At 43.3% G+C, this 9,231-nt stretch overlaps 1 long non-coding RNA gene across 1 annotated transcript; it reads right to left on the reverse strand.

Annotated features, from left to right (window-relative positions):
- Positions 1–341: 341 nt before the first annotated feature.
- On the reverse strand, positions 342–3,958 carry LOC122192498. The gene is made up of 3 exons (XR_006182626.1): positions 3,800–3,958; positions 2,306–2,423; positions 342–455 (listed from the first exon to the last, which is right to left on the reverse strand). It is a non-coding gene; the product is annotated as an uncharacterized LOC122192498 (long non-coding RNA).
- Positions 3,959–9,231: the final 5,273 nt, after the last annotated feature.

The raw sequence follows: 9,231 nt of genomic DNA on the forward strand, positions 1-9,231 counted from the left end.
CAAAGTCAGTCAGGTAGTCAGTTTAAGATAAGGAAAAATTAGGAAATAAAGGGCGCAGCAAGAAAATGAGCCAATGTCATAAGAAAATCTCAGAACTAAAGACTAAGCATTATGGAAAGAGAAAAAAACAAACAAAAAACATCAGAAGAATAATGTGCAAGAGGAATATAATATTACATGTGTAATATTATAATCAAAACACTCCAAATAATCTACCGAGTTGAAAATATATCTTATACAAGTATTACTAGTGATATGTAATGAAACAATATATAATTGCCAGAAATACTAACAACAAGGGTAAAACATTTATCTCATAAAATACTATGAATATTCCTACCAACAGGAGACTCCGGTGTCAAGCCCATGCTCTGAAGTAATGCTTCAGCTTCTCTTCTCTTCTTTTCAAGGTCAGATTCTTCTTGAACAGGAAGAACATCCTTCTTCTGATCAGTCTAGAAATAATTCAGTAATTGCATTAAGGTATTTAAAAGGCATTAAGAACAGTTTCATCTTATTTCTGAGATCTAACCACTATGTTTTCTGTGCTACTAAAGCCTATAAGACACATTACACACCTCGCTAATAATTCTGATAGATCTTTCAGCAGATAAAGTAAAACCAGACAGGAGGAATTAAGAGGTTTTGTAGCTTTAGTACTGCCTTCAAGTCATTTTTTTTAAAGTTTCTTTATTAGTTCTGTTCAAGTTGTTTTATTATCTGCTAGATTTCACATGCACACAAAAAAAGGCATAAAATGACACCCTTACTCACATGCAATTTAGAAATAATACGGGCTCTTCAGTGAAAGATGCTGATCTCTCCATTTTTTCCCAATTTCATTTAACTGCTCACACAACTACATAAATTTAAACTCCTAGCTTCAGTGTCCACAACTCAGTCACTGGCAAGCACGTATTTTTAATTTTTATTACACAAATACCAGACTTCAACAGAAGCAGCAAAATCCAGACCCAGTTACAATAATCCTACAGAATAAAGAAAGTTTCCTCCCATGACTGCACATTATACCTTTGACCTACTGTACATCTTTGAAAAAAGCCTTTTCCAAACTTGAGAGCAAGTTCCCAACTGATAAGCTACTGTATCACGGGTGGAAGCACAAGCACAGGCAATGCAGAATTACATCATCATCAGAGCACAAGTGTAGGATTTCCCTGAATCATTTTGCTGGCAGATGCCTGGGCTTCAGTCATACGCTAACTGAGAACATCTTCAAGATTGTAACTAAAAGAAGAGACGTCATGAAGAGGTGACACAGCACACTAAAGTACTTCAGCAGACATTCTGTTTATGATGTATAATCCCTTTTCAGGAGAAATTTAGCAATGTCATAGAATCATAGAATTATAGAATCACCAAGGTTGGAAAAGACCTAAAAGATCACCCAGTCCAACCGTTCACCTATTCCCAATAGCTCCTACTAAACCATGTCCCTCAACACAACATCCAGCCTTTCCTTGAACACCCCCAGGGTCGGTGATTCCACCACCTCCCTGGGCAGTCCATTCCAGTGCCTGACCACCCTTTCTGAAAAGTAATACTTCCTCATGTCCAGCCTGAATCTCCCCTGCCGTAGCTTGAAACCATTCCCCCTGGTCCTATCACTAATGACACGAGAGAAGAGGCCGACCCCCAGCTCACTACAACCTCCCTTCAGGAAGTTATAGAGAGCAATAAGGTCTCCCCTGAGCCTCCTCTTCTCCAGGCTGAACATTCCCAGCTCCTTCAGCCTCTCTTCATATGGCCTGTGTTCCAGACCCCTCAGTACCACAGATGTACCACAGATTGTCACATAACTTAGCAGAAGGAAATCAAGCATAACAAATCTTGAGTAAGAGAGCCAAAGAACACAGCACATTGTTTGTATGGTAACAATACCGACAGACAGTTCATACAGACATCTCTGAAACTTCATTTTAGAACGGAGTTCTCTAAATTATGCCATTGCAAATAATGAAACAGGGTTTTTGAGTAATACTTCAGCCACTCCTCACAGTAATTTCATTAACAATATCCCATGCACACAAGACTATCGTTCTTATTTCTAAAAACGCAAGCATTTCCAAATCTACCTTACCGCATGGATAATTCTAAAAATCAGGGGTTTTTTTAATTCTCACAGAACATAAGCACTACACTTGCACAGATCATTAAATTGACATTCCCTAGATAACACATAGCAAGTGACTAAGTGAACCTTCTCTTTTTAGGCACGTTACATATATTTGGGACAAGTTACATAACCAAACAGTCAGCTTTCCAAGAGAAAACAGTTTCTTACTTCTTTTTTCTTTCTTTCTTCCTCCTTTCTTTTCTTCTCCTCTCTGATCTGAGCCAATCGCTGCTTCTTGCGCTCCAACTCCGCCTTCAGTTCACTTTTGTCAGACATGACTGCAACACTGATCAACACAGAAATCACTCCAAAAGGTTCTGTTTGGTTAAGATTGCTTATTTACAGGAAAATTGCTATCGTTAATGTAACTGTGCTAAGTGGCTAAAGACAGAACAGTGAAAAGTCCTAAAATCATAATTGAAGTTATATTCCTGTTTTCACACTTAGCAGATTCTCGCTGCTAAAAAGATTGATTTAAAAGACAGAAGGTGACAAGGTGACAGCACCTTTTCCCAATGTATTTCTGAAGCTTTTTTGAGACACTACTTTGAATGACACATGGAGCTCTGAAGACAAGGTTATATTATGTTGCACAGAATTCTATACAGCGCCAGAGCCACCTACAGTATTTACACACAGCAAACAGTAGGAAGGGTGCCCACACGCCCACATTGCAGCCCCTAAATTACTGGCACTTTATAACCTAGCAGGATGAACATGATGCACCCTGTTAGATGTGCTTGCAGTAGCCAAAACACCAACCTAATCAAAGATGTGGCAGTATTACTGTAATTGGCAAGGAGAGTAGGTAACTGGAGGGAGGCAAAAAAAAACCCTGTAAAGTATGTGCATCGCTGATCTTTTGTCTTTCATTTTTTGTCTTTCGTTTATAGATCTTGTGTACGCTGCTAAGAAATGGGCGGGGCTTCAAAAGACAGAAATTCTACCAAAGACTTGTTAGATAAGTCATTTGGTTAAGCACAGATGGGAAAGCCAAGCATAAACAAAAGCAGACCAAACCCAAACCCTTTCAGGAGGCGACGAGTCGGAAGACAAGCAGGAAAAGCCGTGTGAGCAGGCAGGGCCAACCGCAGCTGCATCTTCCTGCTCAGCACATCCACGCCAGTAACCAAAGCACAGGAGTGGCTCCAGCACGGCTGCGGGCCCCACAGCTGTTACACACACGCACCAGCGACGCAAGCCTTCACAAGTGCAAAACAAGAACACCCACACGTGTCTGCACAGCACACCTAAGAGCGGAGCTCCAAGCAAGCCTCCCACCTTAAACCTGGCGCACACGTCGGCAGCTTTTCAGCCACGTTCTCTGCCAACGTGGAAAGGTTAATAGAAAATAACGCAGCGCCGGCACTGCAGAGCGGCACCGGCCGGGCCGCGCTCTGCTCAAGGCCCCACCCGCGGCCGCACCCCTCACGGCCGGGCCGGGTGGCACAGCGGCGGCACAGCGGCCCCGGCCCCGCTGTGAGACCCCGCGCACCTGCTGGCGAGACCCGCTCGGCTCCGCGCCCTCCAACCTCGGCTGGGCCCAGCGCCCGCTCTGCTTCCGCCCGTTCCACAAAGGCGGCGGCAGCTGACGGGCGGCGGTCTACGGCGGGCGCGGAGGCTCAAACCGGCCGCAGGGCGCCGTGGGGCGCGGGGACTTACGGCGGCCGCGGAGGCTTCAACGCGACACGACAGGGAGCAATCGCAGGAATTCGCTCGAGAACGGGCGCGGAGAGACGCGAGAGGGCGGCGGGCGCTTTCAGAGGCCTCAACACCGCCCCTTCTGCCGACAGCCGACGACGCGGCTGCGAGAACGACGACGCCCGGCGTGCAGCGCGCCGTGACAAGCAGGCCTCGCCCTCGGCGCCCTACGGCGTGAGCAGGGCCGGGCGGGCGAGGTGCATCATGGGAATTGTAGTTCTGCACGCGCATGCGCATTTCACTCTGGTGCTCCAGGGTGGCCGTGAAGGGGGCAGTGCGCGGGAAGTGCGCGTGTGGCGGTGGCCGTTAAGGGCGCCTTGCGCCTTCACCACACGGTGCCGCGCCCTCGTGCCTCTGGCAGCGGGCAGCCCTGAGGTGAGCGGGGGCAGGGCCGGAACGCCTCATGGAGCGTGACAGGCAGGTATGAGGTGATGCGGTTTTTGCTTTGCTCAAGTACCAGCTGATAGTGAAGTGACGTTGCGGTTCCCCAGTGGTCCTAAGTTAATGAAAGAATATTGCCGATTGTTCCCTTTGGAGATATATATCATGGTTTTCTACCTTTTTTCCCCTGAGCCGGTGATGCTGGCAGCTAACATCTTCAAGGAGTGCTCGATTCCTCAGAGCACTGATCTTTCAAAGACTATTCACCAAAGCAGGAGTAACACAGGCAGCTCATCTGCCTCGAGTGTGAGCTCACAGCAGTCTGTGAGAGGTAGTTGCCAGAGGCAATGACAGTCATCCCCAGACATGGTTAGATTCTTTGCTATTGCAAACGCCATTAGTTTATTTTAAATCACTGAGTCTCCGAGGACTTAGGTCCGTTGAGGATATGCTCAGAATTCCTGCTGGCTGTGTTTGCGTTGAGGCTCTATGAGACACAAACTGAACGGGTTGGTTGGCGCTGTGCTGGTATGGCTCCCAGCCCGGGTTGCTGCAGGAATCATTCTCCGCAGCCTCCTGTTAGGCTCGGGATTCGTGCTGCACCTTAAGAAAAATGAGAAGAGCTGTCTGTTGTCTAGATGGCTTCTGATTATCAGATAACATCTGTGTATTTTGTGAGGATATGGGTGTTACCATTTGAGGAAACTGTAAGTGCTTATCAGTGAAACTGTCAAAGAAAATTGTATGATGTGCCAGAAAGGGGATTCCTTCTTTCTTCAGAGATGGAAGTGTGAAAGTAATGAACTTCCACAAGCAGCTCTCATCTCTGATTTTTTTTTTTTAACCTGAGTTTTCTAATGTCACTTATGATAATATGCTTACACTGGAGCAGAAATGTATGTCTTTATTGTTGTAAGCTGTAGCTGTGCTTTCCTTTGGCCATGCAATCAATCAATCTTACATTTGAAGTTTTCTAGTAATATCTCTTAAGTTTACCTTTAAAGTTAGTAACATGGGAACCAGATGTTAAACCTTTGTGATTAATTTAGCTGATTGATTTTTGATTTGCTGAAGCATATTTCTTGATCTTGAGCCTACAGTCACCTGCTGAATGTCATATTACTTTTTGTGTTAGTCTTTCATTTTAGAAAATACAGTAATACAATAGGTAATTTTTGCAATTATGACATCCCTTTTTTTATTTGTAAATGACAGTAATAGTTTTCAAAAAGCTGTCTCAGTCAGTGTAGCAGTGACAGAAACATGGACAGAATGATAACTGCACAAGCATGTGTGATTTTTTTCAGTCATTAATCTCACAAATGATAGTGGTATAAAGTGAAATACTCAGAAATCTTTCTTCAGCTGTTAGTCTCACAAGGTGTGCGATGGGAGGACAGATTTGCAAACAATGCTGTTTGTGGATGTATTCAAATAAGCACTTTCTCCTAGCCTCAACTTTGTGGTGACAGCATCATCTAGAACAGCAAACCCCAATTTCATCATATGATGGAATGAGTAGAAGCTACACCGTGAGGTAGCACCTTTCTATCTGTGGGACTGAGGAAACAGTAGCTTTTAAGGGTTTTATGTGCTGAGTCTGGAGTGAACACAGCCTAAGTAAGACCTGAGCACCTGACCTAGCCTAACAATTACCCACGTAAACAGAATTAGTGTATTACTAAGAAGCTATTTTGATACATGCGAAGGAATAAGAAACACAGGTTTGGTCTCTGCTGTGAACAGGCAGGAATCCATACTAAACACAGGAAGCCATCAGTCAATTCAGAAGAAACTCTATTTGTATCTTTAGGAGAACGTACTTTCCATGTTGCCTGAACTGGGAGAAGGAAGGACAGCAAAGGCGAGCGGGCCATTGTATAATCAAAGAATATTAGGATGTTCTAATCACAAAATAAACAAGAGAGTTAGGCAAAGTAGACCATGATAACAAAGAGAATAAATAGAAGGCTTACCCTTTTCTTGGGCTCACCCACAAAACACCAGTAGAGACAATCTCCAGAAAAGATCCTTCCCTACTGGTAGCCAGCTCTTAAATAGGTCCAGGATAACCTTCCGGCAGCACAGCTGAATTGCCTTCACCTGTGCTCCTCTGGCTGTCTCATGGCTCACCTCAGGTGATCAATCAGAGGTTCAGGCCGCGACTCAGCAGTTCCCACACAGCCATCAATATGCCTTGTCACCCTGCTGGGCTGCTGGAGAGCAGCGCTGATCTGCTGCTGTGCATGAGCCCAAAAGCTATGCTGCAGAGGGTGGTTCCTTCCTAACTGCCACTGCTGCAATGGCCTCTAGCCATTGAGAGACTGGCAGAAGGCAGCTGGCCTACCTTCCATTGAGAACATCAGGCTCCATTTTAATTTTCTCCATCTTACAGACTCCATGGGCTTAAAATAATCAGGAAGATCTCATCCCGTAATGTAAAAATGTAACTTTTCTACTATCATTACAGTAGTCTGTACTTTTCCCTTAGAAAATGTGTGGCAGTGTTAATATGGGATTCTCTCCCCCCTCTCTTATTCCTTCAAGAGGGACATATTTTGTTCCTGTTGTGTCAGAGTAAGGTGATGGTGAATGATGGGTTCTTTCTAAGATGTGAACACTTTTGCAATCTGATAACCTTTGGCACAAAACACATACATGAGTGAATGGTCCAGCACTTAAGAGTGATTCACTGCTAAGCATTATAGAAAATAGGTTTACCAGCTGAAAAATTTCAAGGCAAGTTTTCCTTCTTCAGTGTGGTCTGTGTACGGTGTTCTCATTTTTTTCCTATTATGTGGTTGAGAGGAGATAATGAGAACTTCTTAAGGGATCCTGTAATGCACCAACGCCTGCACTAGTTCTAATGGTTTTAAGAGAGAGTATGAAAACTGCCAAGAGCTCAGCCACAAGAAACTATTTTGGGATGTGTTGTATGCCAGGCTGTATTCTGCCCTCACTTTGTACACCATAGTCCCATTAACGTTTACAGAAGTTTGGTGTGATCATCAAAGCAAGAATATGCTCACGTATTTATTAAGGGGATAACAGAGTTCTTTTCATAAGCATTGCATTGGTGTTACTAACCAGAAGGTAACATGATAAATGAAAAGAGGGTAAGCGTTCACTTCTTTTCAGGGACTTCTTTAAACTTTAAGAATACAATTGTTTTTCTTAATGTAAGCAAAAAACATTCCTTCATAATCTTAAAAGGCACACTGAAATATTTCAATTTACAAAGAATGAATGCACTTTTCATCCATTGGCATTAAAACATATAATTCTAGAAAGGTTTAACACTTCATTATCTATAGATGAAGTCAGAAAGGTGAAAAGACTTAGTAACAAGACTGCAGGTTGTAGAATTCAGAGTTCCAAGCTGCTGGTGTTCTGTTCTTGTGTAGTGATACTTTTTTTCTGTAACCAGTGTTGAAAAAAGGTGACTTTCATAGCATGAGATTCATTTGGGCAGGAGCTGAGTAACTCAATGACAGCATCACTAAGTTGTGTTTTGGTGCCACAGAGTATTTACTGCTAACAGTAATATAAATAGGGTTTGCTGGTTTTGGAGGGTGTTTTAAAGAAACTTGCTGATGTTTTGGAAGAAGGGCTGAAAAAATTACATGGTGGTAAACTACAGAGTTAAACATGCAAGCAGCATTTTCATGTTCACTGGAACAGGCTGCCCAGGGAGGTTGTGGAGTCTCCTTCTCTGGAGATGTTCAAGACCTGCCTGGATGCCTACCTGTGTGACCTGCTGTAGGGAACCTGCTTTGGCAGGGGGGTTGGACTCGATGATCTCTGAAGGTCCCTTCCAACCCCTACAATTCTGTGATTCTGTGATTTTTAATATATTTCTCAGGACACCTGCTTTTTAACTGAAAGAAATCTTTGGTTTTAGTAAAGTTGCAAGGCAGTAGATAGTTGGAGATGGATGTTTTATTAACAGAACCCAAACTGCTGTGCCTTACTTGTACGTGAGCAGAAAGGAGATGGTGTTGATGGGTTACAGGGCTACGTTCTGTGTCCTGAACTGCTCTGCAAACACTTGGCCCAAACCAAAGGTAGCCCTTCTCTGGTTAGATATTTACCTGAGCGTTATAGAACTTAAACCTCGTTATTCACACAGAGAATGTGCTTGTAGTGGTGTTCAGGCCTTATACAATTTGGAATGACTGTAATGGAATTCCCTGCAAATCTGCTGTAGCAGAAATGCTGAGTCATGGCCTGAAGCAGTGATTGAGCAGCTGGTGGGAAGGCAGGGCCAACCCAGGGCAGCTCAGGTGCATGCAGTGTACCTGTGTGATTGGAAGGGGTGGAGCCAGGATCCACCCCTTTCCAGACCTCACTTAAGAGCTGGCAGTAGTCGTGTGAGTATCTTGCTAGAGATTCTTGTGTGCTTGAGACCTTCTAAAGGTAAGTACTTTTATGTTATTTTATTTTTTTTTTCCTCCTGTTTCTGTGCCTATGGCTGTTGGTTTTGAGTTTATCCTCGTTTGCTGCTGCCTGGGACTTTGCTACCTTACTTTCATTGCTGTGCTTTTCTTTGCATTATAGTGTTACATCTGGTGTCAGTTTCTATTCTGAAAAGGTGGTTGACTGTCAATTAATAACAGTGTAGCTAAACTGTATTGGAAATTGATATTTTTGTTGTATTTAAGAAATGTTGACATCAGTCACTGGGAATCTCTGCATCCATTTATGTTCCTCTAAAAAAAGCTGAGGAAAAAAAATCCAAGCTCAAACAGCCTATATCAGCATGAAAGTGCTCAGAAGGCTTACCTATCTACTTGCTATTTTTGGGTTAGTGTTTAGTTTAATTTATGTATTTAAAAACAAACAAATTTTCCTTTATTTATGGCTTTATTTACTGGTTTCCTTGAAAAGCATATCTTTATCTTTAAGGTTATCTTACCTCTCCCCTCTCTCTCTTTTTTTTTTTTTTTTCTTTAAATCAGAATAAACTTGAGCTTTCTGTTTTGCTTGAACAAAACTTAATCACGCTCGCAGCC

Source organism: Lagopus leucura, unplaced genomic scaffold (assembly GCF_019238085.1).
Source record: "Lagopus leucura isolate 7727_CA_CO unplaced genomic scaffold, USGS_WTPT01 59727-0_obj-0_obj, whole genome shotgun sequence".
NCBI classification, from domain to species: domain Eukaryota; kingdom Metazoa; phylum Chordata; class Aves; order Galliformes; family Phasianidae; genus Lagopus; species Lagopus leucura.